The following is a 24877-nucleotide window of genomic DNA, read 5'->3' on the forward strand; positions in this document are numbered from 1 at the left end:
AAACTTATTGTGGGAAGCTTGTGGAAGGCTACCTGAAACATTTGACCCGAGTTAAACAATTTAAAGGCAATGCTACCAAATACTAATTGAGCGTATGTAAACTTCTGACCCACTGGGAATGTGATGAAAGAAATAAAAGCTGAAATAAATAATTCTCTCTACTATTATTGACACTTCACATTCTTAAAATAAAGTGGTGATCCTAACTGACCTAAAACAGGGAATGTTTACTAGGATTTAATGTCAGGAATTGTGAAACAGAGTTTAAATGTATTTGGCTAAGGTGTATGTAAACTTTCGACTTCAGCTGTGTATGTATGTAAATTGTAGTCTTTTTGTCTGTATTTTTTTTAATGTGATGGGACCCCAGGAAGACTAGCTGTCACCACTGGCGTTGGCGAATGGGGATTCTAATAACAACCATAAAATGATGCGTGGTTTATGCTTATGTGGACATACCTTCAGTAAAATGAAGAGGCACGTAGCATTCTATAGGAAGTGATTGATGCCTTTTTATGTTAAAGCATTTCACTGGGTCATGCATTATAATTGCATGAGAATCATGGTTGTTGTTTGCTCCCTGATCCTATCAGTTGACCTTTCAGAATGGTTTACCTCCCCAACATGCCCACAAAAGCAAATCTGGTTCACACTGGTTCTAATGCTCCATCGTAGCCTTTCAAATAATTAAAAGTTGTCAGGCGTTTGGTTCAAGCCTCCAATTGCTGTTTGTTTTCACACCACAGAGTGGTAAAGAAGTGATAATGTTGCACCACTGAGGCACAATAACACATGTTCAAGTGAGTGGAACTGAGCCCTGTACTATGAATTAGGTTGAGGATTTACTGAGGTAACTTTGGTCAACTCTGATTTCAACTCAGGATAACCGGTCACACAAATGTGGCTCACCTTTAAGCCAGGTACATTTCTATGGCAATGAATCCATCAGAACTAACCTACTCTGGGACAGGCTAACTTCATTGATCCATTGATTCAAGTGTCTGAGCTGCCAGTTGAGAACACATTAATTCAGATTATCTTCCTCTCGCAAAGATATCATCCCCTTCACTTGACTTATTAAATATTGTATTAAACAAATGTTTTTTGTGTTAAAATAGTCATGTTAAAACACCTATCACATTACACATTTAGTAATGACAGATTGCATTTGAAAATTCACCAGAGTAAAACTTTTGCATGACCTAAATACAATTATTTGATCTATAGGAGTGGGGGGGAAAGGTGCTCCTGCATTGATAAAGCCAGCTAGCTCTGTCTCACGTCAGAATTAGACATTCATCCATGTTTATCAAAAGTCAAATTTCAAAGTTGTTGCAAATGTCAAATTTCGAAGGGTTTAAGGTTAAGTTTAGGCATTAATTCAGAAATCTTAAGGTTAGGCATGAACTCCAAATGGTTAAGGTTTGGGATAGGCTTAAAACAAAATGTTGTATTGCTGGAATTGAACATGCAACCTTTCGATTCAGAGGTAGATGCCCATCTGTCATCCCTGTCCACAATGCCCTAGCAAAACTGAAACCTACTTGATGGTACCAGTGCTCACTGTTGCCCCTAGTGGCCGGTTTCTACATAATCTCCCGGCGTCCTCAGACATGGATGGTCGTCGAATAATGATTTGTATCACGGGTGACCTGGCTGGATAAAGCATTGATTTGATGGCATTAAAGATGGCATTAATGATACACTTAGTAAAAGAAAGACTGCACTTCTAACACCCTATTTCACACCATAGACTGCTGAATTTGCAAGATAACTTTTTGATTTTGGCACAAAAGAAAATGTGGTACTGACTCACCCATGGAATGATGATTCAGCATTGTCTCAATGAAGTGTTCGGCATTAGAATAGCCATGTGCAACATGAACGTGCAGTTACAAACCCAGCTCGAGCAGGCTCGAGTAAGCGGTGGGTGCACGATCAATATCCACCTCCGTAATACGGATATAGCCTGAGTGGAAATGTGAAGCTAACTGAAGCTAGCTTGCTTTATAAAAGCCTGAATAGATGTACTGTACCTTGCTTCATAGTATACCACTCAGGTCTGTGACCTGCATGGATAAAGGTTACATTTTTACACTTAGCAGACGCTCTTATCCAGAGCGACTTAAAGTAGTGAGTGCATACATTTTCATAGTTCAATGTTTTATCTGTCTTGGATACCACCAAGTTAGATTTTAAAGACTCATAATAACTTACAGGACCTTTATACATATCACCTGCCAGTTCATCTAGTCTGTGTTTTCTAGCCTCCAACATCACTGTGCTTAACACTTGTTTCACTTCACATGTTGACTTTCTAAAATGCTAAGGCCATAATCATCATGTAAGACCAAGAGGTATGAGAGCTTTCCTGCTGTTCTTTTATAGATGTTTATAGAAACAGCCTACTTTACCTCAATGCTAACTACAACAGTAAACACCATGCAGGCAGTGGCATGTAGTCATGGATGCCAATGGAAGCCAGGCTTCCCCCAAATACGTATGTATAATTTATCTTTTGTCTCTCTGTGTTTCATAATATTCCTTCAGGCTAAATGTATCTCACAGGAGAAAGCATCCGAGGGAGCGAAACAGCGCCCCTGTCTCAGCCATCTATCTGATGCTGTCTGGTCCAAATGAGTATGACATTGTTTACGCCCATAGCTTTGACAGCAAGGGAAGACAGCAGGGAAGACAGCGGATCTGGGTTCCCTTGACGAAAAAAGTATAAACATTTTCCAATCAGCATTGAGCTAAACTGAGCGAGCTCAACTGTGAATGGTCCTGGCGCACCAAAAAAAAGTATTTCGGGAAGCCAGCTTGGATTTGGCTTCACTCCTATCGAATCCCATTGAGAGCATATGTCATTGACAGAAAATTTTGAATTTTTGCATCTAGTTGTGTTGTTGTCCTCCGGTGGCCAGCCAGCTAGCTAAAATTGGCCCTTTCTTTAATTAGCCATAGATGGAGATAGGGATTTGGACTTGTGGGTTTACTTAATTCTCTGTACTGGCCAATGATTATAACGGCAACTCTGATCCAACTATTAATTCATACATTGTTGTGCCCCCGGCCTGAGAGAATGGAAGTTCAATATGTAGCTAGATGTAGAAGGCTAATGTTAACTAGCTAACGTTTACCATGAATGGGTGTTAGGTTAGCGAGCAAGCATTTTAGCCAGTTAGCCTAGGACAACAAAAAATAAAAGCGTGTACTGTAAGTGATAGATCATTTTGTCAACATGAAAGAGGGGAAGATGGCATTGGCGTTTCTCTACAAGTAGGGTGAGTCAACATGTTTTTCTACTTGCATGAACACGCACACACACACAAACAAAAATCAGAACCATGGACAGCCACATCATATTTAGCTTATGGTGACTGGACTAAATGGTTTTTGGTATCTTTTAGTTGTCACTGGCTTCCCCAGTGATTTTACCAAAACACCGCTACTGCATGCAGGTAGGAGATGGGATGCAAAGTAAGACAAATGGATGTAAATCAATGCAAATTCCTTCCTCAGAAAATGACTGCATGCAAAGCGCAGACTGTAGAAAATGGGAGCAATGAGGACTTGCCTATGAAAGTGATTTTGAGAGGGAACACTGATGCTTGATGATCCTCACTTACCAGGCCCTGTTAGCAAGGCTCATGTAGAATTGTCAGTGTTTCATCTTGACACGTGATCTTTTTGTTTCTTGAGCAACACTACCACACATCTGGCAGGTAGCCTAGTGGTTAGACCGTTGGGCCAGTAACCAAAAGGTTCCTGGATCAAATCCCTGAGCTGACAAGGTGCAAATGTGTCTTTCTGCCCCTGAGCATGGCAGTTAACCCACCGTTTCCCAGGCACCAAAGATGTGGATGTCAATTATGGCAGCCCCCGCACTTCTCTGATTCAGAAGGGTTGGGTTAAATGCAGAAGACACATTTCAGTTGAATGCAGTCAGTGGTACAACTGACTAGGTATCCCCCCTTTCATTTCCCATCCCTATGAATGGCAAAAATGTTCTGACTCTGAATTAAATAACTCCACCTCAAACACTTCATACAAAACACAATTCCCCTGGTGCACCATCAGCACTTGTCTTGTTGCCAACCAATACAGTACACAACCTTTACAGAGCTTCACTGTGATCCAAAGCAGGATTACTGGAAACTAAGGAGATGAACATGTTTGGTTGATGCATATAATCCTAGGGTTGGGTGGTTTAAGTGACTGATAAGATGCTTTGCTTACAGGGAGCAGAGGGACACAACTATTTGATTGAAACAAATCTTAAATTACCACAATCAAAATCTTGTCATTTAAATTAACCATTGGAAAGAACTTCAGGCTCTGCTTCTAAATCTGAAGAAACAATATGAATCTTGTCAAGTGATTTAGAATGTAGATTACCCTTCCTTTGGACAAGAGCCAAAAAGCGAGACCCAAAATCAAGATAATGGAAGGATTCGAAAAATACAGAATCCCACTTTTTTGATTTAGATCAAATATACAAAAGCAGGTTGTTTATTGTCATGAATCTCACACTGGAGGCAGCTCTGCAGTGGTCGATAACTGGCACAGCCACAATCATAAAAATCTGATTTTAAACATAACCCTCATCTTAAATTAAGACCAAAAAGGTCATTTTTGTTTGCATACATTTTTACGCTGTAGCCAATTTTGACTTTGCAGCCGAAAATCGCTCAATTCTGCCTCCAGGGCAAGATTCATAACAATAAACAACCTGCTATACAAAATGCAGACAGCCAGTAAGCATGTTAAGAGTCATGAAAGTGGTGCCAAGTAGGCCACCAAATTAAATTGGTCACATTGTTTGAGATAGCTGAAAAATGGCTGCCCTTGAATGGCAAATGCTAAAATAAGGACATAAGGTGGACAGTCAAACCAGTTTTTAACTCAAACCACTGGGAGGCCTAGATACAGTTAATTCGGGAAAGTATTCAGACTACTTGACTTTTTCAACATTTTGTTACGTTACAGCCTTATTCTAAAAATTGTGGGGTTTTTCTCACCAATCTACACACATTACCCCGATAATGACAAAGCAAAAACAGGTTTTTATAAATGTTTGCAAATGTATAAAAAAAAAACTATATATGACATTTACATAAGTATTCAGACCCTATACTCTGTACTTTGTTGAAGCACTTTTGGCAGCGATTACAGCCTCAAGTCTCCTTGGGTATGACGCTAAAGTTTAGCACACCTGTATTTGGGAAGATCCTCTCAAGCTCTGTCAGGTACGATGGAGAGCGTCGCTGCACAGCTATTTTCAGGTCTCTCCAGAGATGTTCGGTCGGATTCAAGTCCGGGCTCAGGCAGGGCCACTCAAGGACATTGAGACTTGTCCCGAAGCCACTCCTGCGTGGTCTTGGCTGTGTGCTTAGGGTAGTTGAACTAAAGGTGAACCTTCGACCCAGTCTGAGGCCCTGAGCAGGTTTTCATAAAGGATCTCTGTACTTTGCTCTGTTCATCTTTCCCTCGATCCTCACTAGTCTCCCAGTCAGTGCTGCTGAAAAACATCCCCACAGCCTGATGCTGCCACCACCATATGGATGGAGCCAGTGTTTCTCCAGATGACACTGCATTCAATCTTGGTTTCAGACCACAGAATCTTGTTTCCCATGGTCTGAATGTCTTTAGGTGCCTTTTGGCAAAGTCCAAGAGGGCTGTCATGTGCCTTTTACTGAAGAGTGGCTTCTGTCAGACCCCTATCATAAAAGGCCTGATTGGTGAAGTGCTGCAGAGATGGTTGTCCTTCTGGAAGAATCTCCCAGCTCCACAGAGGAACACTGAAGCTGTCAGTGATCAGGTTCTTGGTCACCTCCCTGACCAAGGCCCTTCTCCCCCAGGTTTCTCAGTTTGGCCAGGCAGCCAGCTCTAGGAAGAGCCTTGGTTCCAAACTATCATTTAATGGAGGCCACTGTGGGACTACAATGCTGCATGAATGTTTTGGTAACCTTCCCCAGATCTGTGCCTAGACCCAATCCTTTCCTCAAAGCTCTAGACATTTCCTTTAACCTCATGGCTTGGTTTTTGCTCTGACATGCAGTGAACGGTGGGACCTTAGGTGTGCCTTTTCCAAATAATGTCCAATCAATACCACAGGTGGACTCCAAGTTGTAGAAACAGGATGCACCAGAGCTCAATTGCAAATACTATTGCAAGGGATTTGTTGCAAAGAAAAATGTCTAAACCCGTTTTCACATCGTTGACAGTCAAACCAAGTGTAGTGTAGAGTATCCAAAATATTTAATGAATTTTATAAGTCTAACTTGTTTAAGTCAAGGGGTCTGAATACTTAATGTTAGGCCTTGCCACAGAAGTTGGTGTAAGTGCCATTTGAAGACAGCATGGATTTCTATGGTGACCCATTAACAGATTTTCCCCCAACAGTTCTAGCAAAAATTGCCCTTTGCTAAGCAGCAATAGAAAACTCTGTAAGGCACAATTGTTAACCAGTCATTTGAGAAAGACCTGCAGCATTGGATTTGTAAGACAGACAAGAAAAGCCAATGAATGCCAAGCTTTGGAATTGACAGGATAAGTTAGTTATATTAAATGTCATATTTTATTGTACAAGGACATTAAATATTAATCATGACAAACACATTTCAAAGCTTTATTGAACCTGACATAAAGAGATCTAAAAGCATCACTGACTTACATAAGTCACATGTTTACAATATAAAATGCAATAAGTTCATCACAAGTGTAGGCTACATCAAGCCTCTGACAAAGTATCCATTGCAGTTGCAGGATTAAGAATAGCACTGTTAAGGACATAAGTGCCACAGATCAGACAAATATAGGCTGTTATTTTCCAATGCACCTCAAACAGTTGCTGATTTCCCCAGGCACAGCCAAAATGTACACAAGATAAACTCTGCTGTCTGAAATCAGGAACAGTGGGACCAAGTGAAGCAAAGGAGTAGGGGCGTAACTTGATTAAGAAACGCACTTTGACGCGCACCACTGGTCCGTGGCCATGTAGTTCACGTTGGGGACAACAGTATCTAAAGCTAACACTTTACCTCATTCTCCTAACCTGGCACACAAAGTCACCTAACCGACCACGTTAACTATCCTTACCGACCACGTTAACTATCCTTACCTGCCTTGTAAACAAATGTCAAGAAACGGTCTCAACACCAGAACTGACAAATTCAGGGTGTTTTACCAGGAAAACCAGGCACCAATGTGCTTCTCCTGATATCCAGAAACCCCATGAATTGCAGTCTGCAATTACACAATATTGAGTCAAAGAATAGAGTTTAATAGAGCCTCATGGCCTGCCTCCATGGAGGCAACAGCCAGGTCACTAAAGAACCACTGCAAAATTAGACATCTTTCCAGGTAAGCAGGATGTCAGGAGATTACTTCAAAATTGGCCACTAGGGGCAACGGTGAGCACTATTACCATTAATTAGTCATGTGTTCAATCCCAGTGCTAGGCACTTTAAATGACTTGACCCTATCCCAAACCTTACCCATTTGTGAATTAATGCCTAAACCTCAAAAAGGTATATGGACAAATGTCCCATTCTGCAGTGAGACAGCTTGTTGCCAGGCCATGGCCTTGGGGCCAGTGAGCAGAGTGTAGGCCTACGGTTTGAAGCAGCCAGGAGGTGCGAGCACAAAGTAGTGTTTTTGCCCATGCCGCCGAATCCCGCAGCTTAGGTGCGCAAATGTCTACCTTCCGAGAATTAATGTGCTCTTTGTAAAACATTTGCACATCTAGGCTGCCGATGTTAGTCTTGGCTTTTGTTCAGTGCAGATGAACCCTCTAGAAGCAGCCCTGTAGGAGCGAGCCCACCACAGGGATGAGGAGCGTGAATGCACTGGACTGCAAGGTCACACTGGCTCCTTGAGGAATGGAGACATTCGTGGTACTGACGTTCGTGGTACTGACGTTCGTGGTACTGACGTTCGTGGTACTGACGTTCGTGGTACTGACGTTCGTGGTACTGACGTTCGTGGTACTGACGTTCGTGGTACTGACGTTGAGCATCGAGGAATTCGTGAAGTCAGCTTTGGTCACATTCGTAGGAAGGGACTGTGTGGTAGTGTTCTGCGCATGGACCTAAAACAAGAGGAGAGGGGCACATCATTGACTGGGCATTGGCCAGATGGGAGAAACATAAAAAGTTAACCTGAAACATTTGACAATAGGGACAAAACATCTAATAACTTCCGGCCAACTCATTTTGAAGAGCAAAAACACATGCGTAAAGTTTAGATTTAGGCACACAAATGGGTGTGGCATAAGACAATCCTATGGCAATATGTTTTAACATAATGTATTTAAATTAATACGCATGTTATTGGTGTTGAGTGGCATCACCTTTTGGGAAATGCGTTTCCCTAGTCTAGGCCTATAGGGTGACGGACAATATCCTGCAGTTGAATTTCGCAGGGGAGAGAAAATAGTCGCACTCAAATGATATAAACCTATCTGAAGTCATTTCACGTCAAGACTATCTGAAAGGAGGCATTACGGTGTCATGTCTCTTGACTCAAATTATGGCACACTAGGTCGCCAAATATTCTAAATGACTAACTGAAAACATCTGGAGGCCAATTACCCGCGCCATCATTAGTTTGTCAATGAGAAAATACATTAAGTAAATCCAACATTTAGATTGAAACCGTAAAAAAAAAAAAAAAAAAAAAAAAGGAATAGCCATTTTGAATGTTGCACCTGTTGAAATGCCTTTATTTTCCAGAATGGGTAGGTAGGTAACGTTATCCTAATGAAAACTGAGTAGACTTAAAATCAAACATGCAACGAGTTTTGTTAGAAGAAACGCTCTTACCTGTGATGAAAAAAGCATGGCAAGGAGAAGGAATCCAATGTAAACGGTCGTCATTTTGTTGGCTGTCTCTGTTCCAATTATCTACGGTGTGACTGCTTTGTCTACGGCTTTTCTCACTGCGAATGACTGCAGTATAAATTCAGGGGATTTTTATAACCCCCACCGATTGTGACGTCGGGTCAACAGTGCGAATCCCCAAAACCAACTGCCTATCCAGTCTCCCTGTCCCCCTATCCATAGAGATAGATAGAGGACTCTAGTCCCCCAAGCGCTATTGAGGACTTTCACCATTTTTAAGTAGTCAACTGGGAGGGACATCCTATAGGTTATGGAAGGATCACATAATTCTATACAGGTCGGCAGGCGGGATCAGCCAATAAATTACATTCATCACGCCGGCTACCACCTGGTTACTCAACCCTGCACCTTAGAGGCTGCTCAACTGTAGACATGGAATCACTGGTCACTTAATAATGGAACACTAGTCACTTTAATAATGTTTACATACTGCTTTGCTAATTTCATGTGTATTTATTATATTCTACTGTATTTCAGTTAACGCCACTCCAACATTGCTCATCCTAATATTTATATATTTCTCAACTCTATTCTTTGTGTGTGTTGTTGTGAATTCTTTAGATTTGTGTATGTTGTTGTGAATTGTTAGATATTACTGCACTGTTGGAGCTAGGAACACAAGCGTTTCACTACACCCACAATAACATCTGCTAAATATGTGTATGTGACCAATAAAATTGGATTTGATTTCATGAGCAAACATTACATAACTGCAGTATATCGCCAACCTTGGCTTTTTGTTCAAACATCACAATCCTGGTGGCAGTACGCACACTTTATGTTTGCTTGCCAACTCAGAAGTAGTAGTTTAAGAACATTGACTAATTCAAAATGGAGATGGCCTCAATGGTGCTGCCTGTGCTTTCACAGATGCCATAATGGGACAATGATGGGATGTCTATTTAACTTTATGAGTTTATTTGAAACCTCCCATAAACCACACCACTGATGCTGCATTCATAACCAAGTGGGAATCCACATGAACGCCCCTCCAACTTGTAATTACAAGTGGAAACTTGTCTATAATTCCCTGAGCTCCAATTTCTTCCACATGCAGACCTCTGATGCCATGTACTTAGGAAATTACCTTGATAAATGTAACTATAATTTGTTTGTGATTATGATAGCGGCAGCCTACTTTTAGTTTATGGTTGACACAGTTTATTGGCCATTAGCCAAACGAATTCAAAGCATGTGAATGCATCCAACTGATGTCTACGACTTCACAACTGGTAATTACCACATTCACACTTGATTATGAATGCCGCATTAGGCCTCTTCCTTTACATCTTAGGGTGTGACATCAGTAACACAAATGGCCTGCATTTATTATTTAACGGTCAGAAAATATTATAACAGGTTTATAATTTGAAAAGCTTGATACCATTATGGTCTCTCCTCCTCAGAGTTTATCACGGTTGTCCTCCCTGAATGTGATGGGGTCATTTTCTACAATAGTAGGCCTATAGGTTGTCTAGCTTATGTTCAAAATAAAATATAATTTGCCTGATAAATGGCAACAACAAAAAATACTCTTATATCGACCTCTTCCGGTAAATATAAACTATTTACCACAATACTATTTCATTCATATGTCCCTTCAGTAGTGAATTGAAGAATGGTCAGATGAAGTGAATGCTACACTACAGGACTGTTTTGCTAGTGTTACCCTTTCTATGAGCTTATAATATAAACTACAACACAAAAGGTACTGTTTACTTTACTTTTAATCATGTCAGCAGAAGTAACAGCAGTTTACAGCACTTTTTGTTCATTTTTCTTCCTCTCCCCAATTCACTAAAACAATATTTCTTTATTACCCATGGGTTTCACCAGAGTACCCCCTAGTGGCTGGAAGACAACTTTATTAAGCCCCTTAAAACACCCCCTTGCAAAAACTAAATTTTGGCCCAAATATTTCACTGGCCTCAAAACAAACACAGAGGATCTATGTTCTGGTCTTGAGAACACTAGGGAAAACTGGGCTAACAGCCATATAACTATATAGACATGCCCAGTTTACCTTTATGGACAAAGACACAACCCCCACTAAATATTATCACATTTGGATTAGTAAAGTTAAACAAGAAAATATATACACATCTGAGCATCTCTAGTTTGTATCCTGATAAGAGCTTTGGCAGCCTTAAAGTGTTATAGGTTAGAATGTCTCTGGGCCTCCTCTGCCAGGCTGAACGGCAGGGCAAGGTCATGGGTGACCCCAATGAATCAGTGTCCACTTCGTCATGAGATGATTGAGTCTCTGAGCCTTCAGCTGTTTCCATATTTACCCCCGTCCTCTCTGGGCTCTCCCTGAGGACTGGTTGGCACTCCTTCACAGTGAAGTTTCTATCAGTCTGACCACGTTTCTCAATATTATCTGATACTAGCTGTGTGCTACTCTGTCGGCTCTCTTCATCCCTACGTGGCCTGTTGATGACTACTGGATAAGAATCCTCATCTGAGCTCTCAGACTCAGCGCTCTCTGCATTTTGCTGATTTTGCAACAGTTCACTTTGTTGAGGTTGGTGATGATCCCCTTCCTCTTCATCAGATGCCTCTTCCAGGCCTTCTTCTTTGGGGGCGTGGCTTGCCTAAAGATGACCTGTTGGGGAGGGCTCACCCTCACCTCGTTGGGCATGTCCCCTTGAAGCGGTTGTTAGAGTGCGTGCATGGTTGACTATGTAGCCCTCCAGTCGCCGAGGCTGCTGTATCTGCCGTCGTGGATGCTGACATTACTATTACTTTAAAAAATTAACAATAACAATTTATAGTAAGAGAAAAACAACAGACCATAATTCCTCTCAGGAGAATTAACATTAGGCCTACCGATACACCAACTGGTGAGCTAATCACATAATGGTAAAAAATGGTAAGAGAACTGGTGAAGAAGGTTAACACTCTACAAACAAATTACTTGTATTTACATATAACAATAGCAACAGGAATATTATAAATGTGAAATATTTGGTCAAAAGCAATATTTCTCCCTGCAAAGGAAAAATGGTGAGGTCTCGGCCAAAGCCAACTGAAAACTAAGAAAAAAATGTTCCGTTTCTAATCTAACAATTGGCTGCCATGGGGAATAATCCAATACTAATTGGTAAAACATGAAAAACAACAGAGTTTACCGGAATCTCTAAATAAAAAATACTGGCAGATTAATCTATTATCCTTGTAGATCTAATTAAATTTAGCCCAATCACTTGAATGCCCCTACAACTCATAATTACCAGTGGGTAACTCAGGGTCTATCATCCCTGAGCCCCGACTTCTCCCACATGCTGACCACTGACATCACCTGTTAATAAGGAAATAACCTCGATAAAGGTCTTTTCGGGGGAGCCAAGATGGCGTCGCTGTGAGAGGGAGCATTTTCTCTATTGTCCAAGCAACTTTGAGGGTTAGGTGGTTATCAGTCTAATATTGGCTATCAATGTAGCAAGAAACGAACTATAACTTGTTTTAGCTACGTATGGCAAGTTTAGAGTTGGTTCTTCCCAAGTTGAATGGGAAGAACACGACAGAAAGACAACAGAAGACGGAATATCCAAGCCTCACAAAAGATGGCAGGCATGCTAGCTAGCTACGACAAGAGCCAGAGCTGTGATTGAGGATGATTTCCACTCAGTTTCCGATTCACCTGGGTCAATAGAAGAAATTAGAGGTTCTGAATTAAATTAAAAAAGGAAAATCACCTGGTCCTGATGGCCTGTCAGTTGAATTCTATAGACAGTTTTGGGAGTTGCTAGAAGCCCCTAATTTTTATGTTTCAAGGTTGTATTGAAAATGGTGAATACTTATTTTCCACCATAATTTGCAAATAAATTCATTAAAAATCCTACAATGTGATTTTCTGGATTTTTTTTTCTCATTTTGTCTGTCGTAGTTGAAGTGTACCTATGATGAAAATTACAGGCCTCTCTCATCTTTTTAAGTGGGAGAACTTGCACAATTGGTGGCTGACTAAATACTTTTTTGCCCCACTGTACATATTACTTCAACTAACCGGTGCCCCTGCACAATGACCCTGTACCGGTACTCCCCTGTATATAGTCTCGCTATTGTTATTTTACTGCTGCTCTTTAATTACTTGTTAGTTTTATTTCTTATTCTTATTCATATTTTTTTTTAAATGTTACTGCATTGTTGGTTAGGGGCTCGTAAGTAAGCGTTTCACTGTAAGGTCTACCTACACCTGTTCTATTCGGCGCGTGTGACTAATAAAATGTGATTTGATTTGAAACTTCCACATGTACATTTTTGTACATATTTTTCATTGCCAGAGTAATCTAATGAATTTCATTTGTCATTTTAGCTAAAATAGGGCTATCACCTCAGTACAAACTTATTAGGCTAGTTAATATCGCAGCCAGCCACCATTACTGTGTAGATATGCCTATTTCTCACATCAATACAGACACAAGGGCTTATTTGTTAGAGGTAACCCTATTCAGAAACAAGAGGTAGTCTCTAGTGGAGCCTTCAAAACAACTTGGAAGTCGGTAATCTCTGACTTCCGACAGTGCGTTCAAGACAACTGAGAACTCTGGATAAAAGCGAGCTCAGTCAGGGGTAAAGTGGCTGAGCAGCAGGATAAAAAAATCATAGCAGCAACATATGGCGTGTGTGTTAGGAGAGAGTCAATTGAATAGAGACACTGCAGATAGTGCTGATGACTGTTCTGTCCGAACCACAAATGAAAAACGGAATCTATTTTCGGGGAGCCCGTTTCTGCCCTGCCCTTGACTTTGGTGCAGGTCAAGTGATGTCCATAGCCTCTTTGTCGCAAAACTCCTTGATCTTCTCAAAAAGATACGTTTGTCTAGCTGTGTCCAGTCCAGATGGTGCATGAAAAGGCAGACCATCTCAGGGACGAAGGATGTCAGCATTGCGCAGTAGCTGAAACCTGGTCCCGACTGAGTCTGAATGCTCCTTGGCGACAACACCACCAGGCTCCAGAGCATTGAAGCTGTAAAACAGGAAATAACAAAAAAATAAAAAATGAGAAGACATTACAACCTTGCCCAACATCAATTCACCTCCCAAGTTTAGATAAGAATAAGAATAACCTCATACAATGCAATGAAAACGATATTCACCTGAAGTGCTGGTCTGCTGGTCTGTGGCAGTGGCCTGAAGTACGGAGTCAAGTGTTGTTGCAAGCCATAGCTTTCCAACAGCACCGTACCATCCTCCAGTCCAACCAGCTGTGGGATGTAGACCCCTGTCATGGTGCTGTACCTTCACAACACCAGCAATCTCAGACAAAGTATTCACTCTGGTCTTTCTGAAGCGCTGCTTGATGAGCCCGAAGCACCAGTCGGGGGCAAACTTGGTGTGGCCTGTGATCAGGAAGTGAAGGTCCAGACTGTGGTGGAGCTTGTGCATGGTCCGCCAGACACAATACCAGAGCACAAACTTGTTCTTGTTTTGGCCACTGCAGTTATCACAATTCCGATGCACACGTGTTTCCCCAACTCCGCAGTTGGTGAAGAAATGGTGCATGTAGTTGATGACTGTGCTGCCTTTGCTGGATGACATGCCTTCATGAAGTACAGTTGAAGTCGGAAGTTTACATACGCTTAAGTTGGAGTCATTAAAACTTGTTTTTCAACCACTCCACAAATGTCTTGTTAACAAACTATAGTTTTGGCAAGTTGGTTAGGACATCTACTTTGTGCATGACACAAGTCATTTTTCCAAAAATTGTTTACAGACAGATTATTTCACTTATATATCCCTGTATCACAATTCCAGTGGGTCAGATGTTTACATACACTAAGTTGACCGTGCCTTTAAACAGCTTGGAGAATTCCAAAAAATGATGTCATGGCTTTAGAAGCTTCTGCTAGACTAATTGGAGGTCAATTGGAGGTGTACCTGTGGATGTATTTCGAGGCCTACCTTCAAACTAGGTGCCTCTTCGTTTGACATCATGGGAAAATCAAAAGAAATCAGCCAAGACCTCGGAAAAAACATTGTGGACCTCCACAAGTCTGGTTAATCCTTGGGAGCAATTTCCAAACGCCTGAAGGTACCATGTTCATCTGTACAAACAGTAGTATGCAAGGATAAACACCATGGGACCACGCAGCCGTCATACCACTCAGGAAGGAGACGTGTTCTGTCTCCTAGAGATGAATGTACTTTGGTGTGAAAAGTGCAAATAAATCCCAGAACAACAGCAAAGGACCTTGTGAAGATGCTGGAGGAATCTGGTACAAAAGTACCTATATCCACAGTAAAATGTGTCCTATATCGACATAACCTGAAAGGCCTCTCAGCAAGGAAGAAGCAACTTCTCCAAACCTGCCATAAAAAAAGCCAGACTACAGTTTTCAACTGCACATGGGGGACAAAGATCACGCATTTTGGAGAAATGTCCTCTGGTCTGATGATGCAAAAATAGAACTGTTTGGCCATAATGATCATCGTTATGTTTGGAGTAAAACAGGGGAGACGTGCAAGCCGAAGAACACCATCCCAACCGTGAAGCACGGGGGTGGCAGCATCATGTTGTGGAGGTGTTTTGCTGCAGGAGGGACTGGTGCACTTCACAAAATAGATGGCTTCATGAGGTAGGAAAATTATGTGGATAGACTGAAGCAACATCTCAAGACATCAGTCAGGAAGTTAAAGCTTGGTCGCAAATGGATCTTCCAAATGGATAATGACCCCAAGCATACTTCCAAAGTTGTGGCAAAATGGCTTAAGGACAACAAAGTCAAGGTATTGGAGTGGCCATCACAAAGCCCTGACCTCAAACCTATAGAACATTTGTGGGCAGAATTGAAAAGGAGGAGGCCTACAAACCTGACTCAGTTACTCCAGCTCTGTCAGGAGGAATGGGCCAGAATTCACCCAACTTATTGTGGGAAGCTTGTGGAAGGCTACCCGAAACGTTTGACCCAAGTTAAACAATTTAAACGCAATGCTGCCAAATACTAATTGAGTGTATGTAAACTTCTGAAACACTGGGAATGTGATGATAGAATTAAAAACTGAAATAACTCATTCTCTCTACTATTATTCTGACATTTCACATTCTTAAAATAAAGTGGTGATCCTAACTGACCTAAGACAGGGATTTTGTGAAAAATTGTGAAAAACTGAGTTTAATTGTATTTGGCTAATGTGTATGTAAACTTCCGACTTCAACTGAAGTCTTACATCTTAGCCAAATACATTTAAACTCAGTTTTTCACCATTTCTGACATTTAATCCTAGTAAAAATTCCCTGTCTTAGGTGTTTGTGTCCTGGGTGGCATCCTCGTAATATTACTGCATTGTCCTCTGCATAGTTGTTGATGAAATTCACCACTCGCAGCAAGTCCTCATGCTTCAGGTGTAACCAGCAAGCCTTAGCTTGGGGTCTTTTATTTAGACATGTCATTTTAACATTACCTAAATAAAAAAATGAAATCAAATCCCAATCAATAGAGTAACGTTAGCAAGCCAGCTATCTAACCTCCGCTACTGTTAGCTAGCTAACAGCAAGCTTTCACCTGGGGTCTTTTTGTTTAGACATTTAACATTAGCTAGCTAAAAAATGAACTCAAATCCCAATCCATAAGAGTAACGTTAGCAAGCCAGCCGTCTAACCTCAGCTAACGTTAGCTAGCTAACAGCAAGCTTTAACTTTGTGTCTTTTGTTTAGACATGTAACGTTTTTACCTAAATCAGGGATTTCCTCATCGTCTGATTCATTTTCAGAGTAAGAGAGAGTCATCATGGCATGATTGTCCTCCAGAAAGTAGTGCATCACAACTTTTTCCAACTGACTTTTGTCAATAGTGCCTGATCAATTCAGGGTAGCAATGTTATTGAGAGCAGAAGCAACATATTTGCAGTTCTCTATGGCTAAGGTTATATCTTTCGAAAAAACTGCAGTAGAAAGGATTATCTACGCATTACGAGCAGCTCATTTTATAGACACAAGATGCAACACCACAGACCAATCCAAACTCATCTCTCAGCATGTCCAACCCACTCATTCTCAGCCAATCATGGCTAGCGGGAAGGTTGCTCCCTTTCTCTGTGGCGAAACCAACTCTGCTTGTAATTTATTCCTATTTACAGATAACATACAAGTTTGATATTAAGGCACAGGAAAGTTCACATGTTCTAGAAAGCATTTCTGTCAAAAAAAACACATTTTGAAAAAAATATTTACTTTCGAAAAGCTCTCTTATGAAGTCGTGACAAACGACATACGCCAAGATTCCTGAATCATGTCACATATGCTACCACTTGTTTTCTTTGCTATAGAAAAAGTAACAGTCCAGATTATAAATTCAGCAAAAAAAGAAACCTGCTCTCACTGTCAACTATTTTATTATTTTCAGCAAACTTAACATGTGTAAATATTTGTATGAATATTTGTATGAACATAAGACTCAACAACTGAGACATAAACTGAACAAGTTCCACAGACATATGACTAACAGAAATTGAATAATGTGTCCCGGAACAAAAGGGGGGGTCAAAATCAAAAGTAACAGTCAGTATCTGGTGTGGCCACCAGCTGCATTAAGTACTGCAGTGCATCTCCGTCTCATGGACTGGACCAGATTTGCCAGTTCTTGCTGTGAGATGTTACCCCACTCTTCCACCAAGGCACCTGCAAGTTCCTGGACATTTCTGGGGGGAATGGCCCTTGCCCTCACCCTCGATCCAACAGGTCCCAGACGTTCTCAATGGGATTGACATCCGGGCTCTTCGTTGGCCATGGCAGAACACTGACATTCCTGTCTTGCAGGAAATCACGCACAGAACGAGCAGTATGGCTCGTGGCATTGTCATGCTGGAGGGTTATGTCAGGATGAGCCTGCAGGAAGGGTACCACATGAGGGAGGAGAATCTTCCCTTTAACGCACAGCATTGAGATTGCCTGCAATGACAACAAGCTCAGTCCGATGATGCTGTGACACACCGCCTCAGACCATGACAGACACTCCACCTCCAAATCGATCCCGCTCCAGAGTACAGGCCTCGGTGTAACGCTCATCAGTGAAGAGCACTTTTTGCCAGTCCTGTCTGGTCCAGGGACGGTGGGTTTGTGCCCATAGGCGACGTTGTTGCCGGTTATGTCTGGTGAGGACCTGACTTACAACAGGGTGGAAAAATGCACAAAATGTTTCTTGAATTTAACATAGAAATGCTACCAAAAATATGCTGAAATGCGTTGCAAATAGTCATCCATGATTCAAATCATATTTTGAAAGAGGAAGCAAAATATTAAACATGTTCTCTTTTCAGTTTCCTCTATATTCACAGAATGATGATAACTTAAGGATTTCTTACCTAATAATAATAATGTAAAATTAACAACTTTACAGAAAGACCTGTATGAAGGCCAACTCATAGAAGAGGAACTTTGAGGCAATAAAATATTTTCAGTCTGGAAAAACACGAGGGCTTGATGGTATATGAGTATAGGTATATCAGACCTTTTTTTATGTACTCAAAGATCCATTATTGGCATGTTTTAATTACACCTACAAAAATAGCAGACTTTCAGGTATTCATCAAGGTCTGATTTCATTACTACTAAAACACAGGTAGTAGTATAAAGATCCAGTCCATTTAAAAGAACTGGAGGCCTCTTATAATGTGATGTAAAAATCCTGGCAAAATGCATAGCACATAAAATAAAAGTGGTTTTCCCAGATATTGTTCATCCTGATCAGACATGTTTTTTACATGGATGATATACTGGAGATAAAGTTGAAGTTTACATACACCTTAGCCAAATACATTTAAACTCAGTTTTTCACAATTCCTGATATTTAATCCTACAAAATATTCCGTTTTAGGTTAGTTAGGATCACCACTTTATTTTAAGAATGTGAAATGTCAGAATAATAGTAGCAAGAATTATTTATTTCAGCTTTTATTTATTTCAGCACATTCCCAGTGGGTCAAAAGTTTACATACACTCAATTAGTATTTGGTAGCATTGCCTTTAAATTGTTTAACTTGGGTCAAATGTTACAGATAACCTTCCACAAGCTTCCCACAATAAGATGGGTGAATTTTGGCCCATTCCTCCTGACAGAGCTGGTGTAACTCAGTCAGGTTTGTAGGCCTCCTTGCTCGCACACGCTTTTTCAGTTCTGCCCACAAATTTTCTATGTGATTGAGGTCAGGGCTTTGGCCACTCCAATACCTTGACTTTGTTGTCGTAAAGTCATTTTGGGGGTGTACCTGTGGAGTACGTTCATCTCTAGGAGACTGAACGCGTCTCCTTCCTGAGCTGTATGACGGCTGCGTGGTCCCATGGTGGTGTCCCATGGGGGTCTACAAAAAGATGTCTGAGGCCTTGGCTGATTTCTTTTGATTTTCCCATGATGTCAAGCAAAGAGGCACTGAGTTTGAAGGTAGGCCTTGAAATACATCCACAGGTACACCTCCAATTGACTCAAATGATATCAATTAGCCTATCAGAAGCATCTAAAGCCATGACATAATTTTCTGGAATTTCCCAAGCTGTTCAACTTATTATATGTAGACTTCTGACCCAATGGAATTGTGATACAGTGAATTAAGTGAAATAATCTGTCTGTAAACAATTGTTGGAAAAATTACTTGTGTCATGCACAATGTAGATGTCCTAACCGACTTGCCAAAACAAACTATAGTTTGTTAACAAGAAATTTGTGGAGTGGTTGAAAAACAAGTTTTAATGACTCCATCCTAAGAGTATGTAAACTTCCGACTTCAACTGTAATATTCAACAATTACTTGAAACAATTGAACATTATGAAACATCGAAGATACCAGGCCTGGTCTTCAAAGGAGATTTTGAAAACGTGTTTGATAAAGTACGACTAGAATTTATATATCTATGCCTGGATTACTTTCATTTTGTTGAATCTCTTATACAAATGGGTTAAAGTTATGTACAGCAACCCCAGATGTAAAATAGTATATAATGGTTACTTCTCAGAAAGTATTGAGCTTTTAAAAGGAGTAAAACAAGGTTGTCTGTTGTCTCCATATATATTAATTATGGCCATTGAAATGCTAGCCATTCAAATGTGATCCAACAAGAACATTAAGGGGTTAGAAATCCAGGCGATAAAAAATGTCAATGTATGCCGATGACTCAAGTTTTAAGTCCTCAAACTGGATCCCTGCACAGTCTCATGGAAGATCTTGATCACTTTTCTAGCCTTTCTGGACTAAAACCTAATTATGAGAAGAGTACATATTGGTTCGTTAAAAGACAGCATTTACCAATAAAATGGGTGGTGAAGTAGACATACTTGGTATTCAAATCTCAAAAAATATGAACTTACCATAATCAATTTCAATAGAAAGTTTGCAAAAATTGCTATGATTCTGCAACCATGGAGAGGTATTTGATAAAGTACGACTTGTCTATTAATGGGGGGGTGGGAAATCACATTGTCTATTAATGAATCACATTTATGAACTTTCATCCTATAACAGTTTACTTACTGGTGCTGCCTACTCCAGACTTAAAATCATGAGCAAGAAAAAAATTATTTGGACAAAATTAAATATACCTATTTATATGAATGTGTGTTTGGGGGGGCAAAAATTATGAATGCTTTAAACCTCACTAAAAGCTTCACTCATGCATAATACTTAAAGCCCAAATGGTTCTCCAGTAGATTAAGGGTCATCATTTCTTTATAAATTGCCTTTATACAGTCTACTTCTCATTTCCCAAATAATTGAAAATTAAATTTTGGAACCCTAGTGAAACGGAGACAATTTCTACACGCTGTGTGGCATGTAGAAATCCCATTCTGTGTGGCATGTAGAAATCCCATTCTGTGTGGCATGTAGAAATCCCATTCTGTGTGGCATGTAGAAATCCCATTCTGTGTGGCATGTAGAAATCCCATTCTGTGTGGCATGTAGAAATCCCATTCTGTGTGGCATAACACTGAGCCATTGTTGCTTTTAGACAATATAGCGCAACCATAACACTTAATCAGGGCAGCTATAGTAGGAAAGAAAATGAAGACTTATCGGCAAGGTGGTATCTGACAGTGCTACATTCAAAGTCACTGAGCTCTTTAGTACAGGTCATTCTGCTGCTAAATGTTTTTTTAGTAAGACTGCATGCACGGTGGCTGAACTAGCCAATCCACCAATTTGAAGGTTTGTCTACATACTTCTGGCCATGTTGCGTAGCAGCCTTTATGTAGGCCTACAGTCAAAGTGTCATGAAAATAAAGCTTGAGCCATCAGCCACAAGAGTCTCACAGCCAGCCAAAGACCAAAAAGTAATTTTAGTTGATGGGAAAAAGTGCTCAAGTCTTATTTCTACACCATGCTAAAGTATGGACTTCCATTTGACAGGTAGTGTTATTCATTTTATTGTACAACATTGAATATTAATTGTAAATGTCATAGCTTTATTAAATCTGGCAATACAAAATAAATCTAAGCATATTACATCACCGCTTAACAGTTAAAATCAAAAGTCGAGAACTTAACATAAAATGTTGACAAAGTATACATTGCAGTTTCAGGAGTAGAAATAGCAAGTGTAACAGGTGTGAAGTGACTAGCTGGTTAACAGTGAGAGGCAGTTGTGTTCAGATGGTCACTGGTTCAAACCCAGGTTGGAGCTTGGACTCAAGTGCCAGAGAAGACAAAATATAGGTTACATTAATTACAGAACGCATCTCAACCAACATTATATGCAGTTGATTTCCCAGGCACAGCAAACATTTAGCTTCAGAAGTTACAAAACAGTCCAAAACGACAGCCTGCTGTCTGGACACTGGAACCAACAGTCAAAAAGCAGAGTTCAGTACATCCTCATGGCCTGCTGCCATTGAGGGGACCACACCATAGGGCCAGTAAGCAGAGAGTGTATGACTACCTATACTGGGTTGAAATAGCCGGGGAGGTGTGATCCAAATAATTCCCATCAGTAGAAAGGTGTTCCGTTCCACCGATTGTATTCGTGGCAGTGTGTTTAGTGCAGATGAACCCTCTATAAACGGCCCTGTAGGAGCGAACCCGCCAACATGAGAATGAGCAGCGTAAACGCACTGGACTGCAGGGACATGCAGGCTCCTTTGGGAATGGTGATGTTGGTGGTAGTGACAACATCGGGTACCTTGGTCATATTGGAACGTGCGCCGCCGTCAACTTTGGTAGTGTTCACAGTCATCGCCGGGGACCTTGTTGTAGGCCTACGCCTAATGTTTTGTGAGAAGACCTGAAACATGAGCATAATAGGGGCGCGTCAGTGGCAACAAACTTCACGTATAGAATTTTTTTTTTTTAAATCCCAATTTAAATCTCACTTTCGTCCGACAAATTTTTAAAAAACGCAAAAAAGTGTGAAGCTACCCTATGGCAGGCAATATGTTTAATTGAGAACTTACAATTACGTGCCATCACCTTATGAAAGAGGCAATTTTCCCCAAAAATTACCTTTATCTTGGATTCAGTATCTGAAGGCATTACGGTTTGACATTGCGCTCGTCTCATTATTAAAGACACGTTAGATTAAACAGTCCAGTCAGACTGGAAACACCCGAGGCTAATTAGCCACGTCATCATTAGCGTGTCACTGAGAACGCGTCTATTTGTAAACTATATGCAATAGCCTATGCAATTTGACCTTTCAGAATACCTAGCGTACTCCCCAGAATGTTGGGTAGGCCTAACGTCATTTAATTAAATAAAGTGTATATTTCACAAATCAAACATTACAAATAATTTCAGAAAAAAAAGTATCTTACTTGTGATAACTGCATGGCAAGGAGAAGGAAGCCAATGTAAGTGATCACCATTTTACTCATGTTGTCAGGTTCTTTCTTAGCCTCAATTAGGTGAGTAGCGTAACCTGTCTGTCTATTGCTATTTTCCCCACTCGCGGTAAATGAGTAGAGTGTAAATCCAGGGGATTTTATACCCCCACTGATTGTGACTTCAGGTCAACAGGGCTCGTCCCCATAACCACCTGTCTAGTTTGCCCCTCCAATGGAAACCTACAATTTACCCTAAGCCTCCCATAAAACATGCTTTCTAAAACTTGGTCCTGGCCTTTCAATTAGGACATAGACAACCAGGTGAGGGGAGTTCCTTGCTAATTAGTGTAGCGACTTTATTTCATCAATCAAATACAAGGGAGGAGCGAACCGCAGATACTCGGCCTCATCCTGGAATGAGGTTGACACGTGCTTTACAGCGTCTTTGATTTACTGTCAGCAATTCAAATAATAACCTTTGTGTTTTTAATCACTGTCTTTTTTAGGCCTATATATCACGGTCAGTGAATATGCCTATTAATTCACAAGTTTATAATTTGAAGAGCTTGACACTATTATGATCTCTCCTCAGAGTTTATCACCTGTTGTCCTCCCTGAACATAATGGGGGCCTATAGGTAGTTTATGATGTTGAAAATATTGGCTATTATGTTATATCCTGATGATAAACGTCAAATGTTTTACACAAAAACAGGTCTAACGGTAAATATAAACTATCTACCACAATGACAACTAATTTGGCCTTTACATGTTCGATGCACTGTTGAGAGCTACATCCTGAGGGGTTCGTGCTGATTGTATGGAGATTGTGACAGCCGGTTAAATGGCGTCCCTTGACAATGCAAGAACAAGATGTTGGTCAGGAGAAGTGCAGTATTATCACAAGGAGAGTGACCGACCCTAAATGTGTCATCTTTCATCCTCCCATACTGCTCAGTCAGCAACATTAAACCTGTCCAGCAGGTGGTGCTGTTGACCAAACAATAAAACCAGCAGATATCTTGACTTGCCACTCAGTATATCAGTAATGTTCAGAATAGTACTTTAATATGATATGATCCAATATACTTGGAATATGGAGGAGGAATGGAGGGAAAGAGAGAGAGAGGGAGGAAGAGGGTGAGCTTGGGTCAGTTAAATGATGGGAAAAAAAGATGGTTTGTTAAAGAAGAATGGTAGAAAGTTTAAGCAGAGAGAGTTGGACAGGAGGAGAAGTGAGTGAGGGGGAAGTATTGGAGGTGGTAGGTGTGGGCAAGTTGTCGGGGCCCGAGGCTTGCATGGAGGGTCAGGATAAAGATTAGTCTGTGAAGTTTTTGGAAAAAGTGGACCCTTGCCTATTGGCTGATCCATTTGAGGTTTCAGGGTCAATGAAAACAGAGTTGGTGGCTGTGGAATTGATGAGGGTAACCAAAAGTTGAATTGTGATCATTTTATTGTATTACTGCTGGTCAGAGGGTGCAGGCGCTCTGTGTTAAATGAAAGGGGGCAAGAGATGTGAATTGTTTTGCTCTCAAAAATAGGGCGCCATTGAAAGGAGTCATTACTGGGGTAGCGGTAAATGTGAAAGCTGACCAACTGAAGGGGAAGATTCCCGGTGTTTGTGATGCTTGTCGTTTGGTGCGACGCAGACAGGGTGGCATGTGTGGAGAAACAGAAATCATTGTCTGTTCTTTTGAGTTTTGTTGAGTCTTTGCCCAACAGTGATGTTAGGATATATAAATGATCCTCTATGAGCTTTTATGCCGACTACATTACGTTGTTACAGGTGTCAAGCTTAGGGGCATGTGGCAGCAGTCTGTAGGAGGGAGGTTCCTAGGTGTGAGAAGAGTGCAGAAGGGCATGAGACAAAGGAATGTGTAACATTGGGGAAAGTAGTGGTATGTGTTGATTGTAGGGGTGCCCATGGGGCTGGGGATCAGAAATGTCCCGTGCGAGAGAGGCAGGTTAAGGTTTCCAGGGATAGAGTAGTACAGAAGTTGTCATATGCTGAGGCAGTGAAGAAAGTAGAAAAAGATTTGGTCAAGGGGGAGGGATCTGAGAGGAGTGGTGTGAGTAGTAGATCTGTACCAGTACAGAGGGATGGGCCAACAAGTGATATATGTTTCAGTAAGATTTGACTTTTGGCATTTATAGTAATGGTTATCAACTGTACAGCAGGGATGGAACGTAAGTCGCAGAAAATAGAGGTTGTGGTTGCAGCTGCGGA

The 24877-nt window shown here is 40.9% G+C and overlaps 2 long non-coding RNA genes across 2 annotated transcripts; both read right to left on the reverse strand.

Annotated features, from left to right (window-relative positions):
• Positions 1 to 6617: 6617 nt before the first annotated feature.
• On the reverse strand, positions 6618 to 9099 carry LOC112261974. The gene is made up of 2 exons (XR_002955262.2): positions 8826 to 9099; positions 6618 to 8092 (listed from the first exon to the last, which is right to left on the reverse strand). It is a non-coding gene; the product is annotated as an uncharacterized LOC112261974 (long non-coding RNA).
• Positions 9100 to 21243: 12144 nt separating this feature from the next.
• On the reverse strand, positions 21244 to 23048 carry LOC112262330. The gene is made up of 2 exons (XR_002955335.2): positions 22643 to 23048; positions 21244 to 22113 (listed from the first exon to the last, which is right to left on the reverse strand). It is a non-coding gene; the product is annotated as an uncharacterized LOC112262330 (long non-coding RNA).
• Between the last annotated feature and the right edge of the window lie 1829 nt (positions 23049 to 24877).

The sequence above is a fragment of the Oncorhynchus tshawytscha genome, linkage group LG11, assembly GCF_018296145.1.
Source record: "Oncorhynchus tshawytscha isolate Ot180627B linkage group LG11, Otsh_v2.0, whole genome shotgun sequence".
NCBI classification, from domain to species: domain Eukaryota; kingdom Metazoa; phylum Chordata; class Actinopteri; order Salmoniformes; family Salmonidae; genus Oncorhynchus; species Oncorhynchus tshawytscha.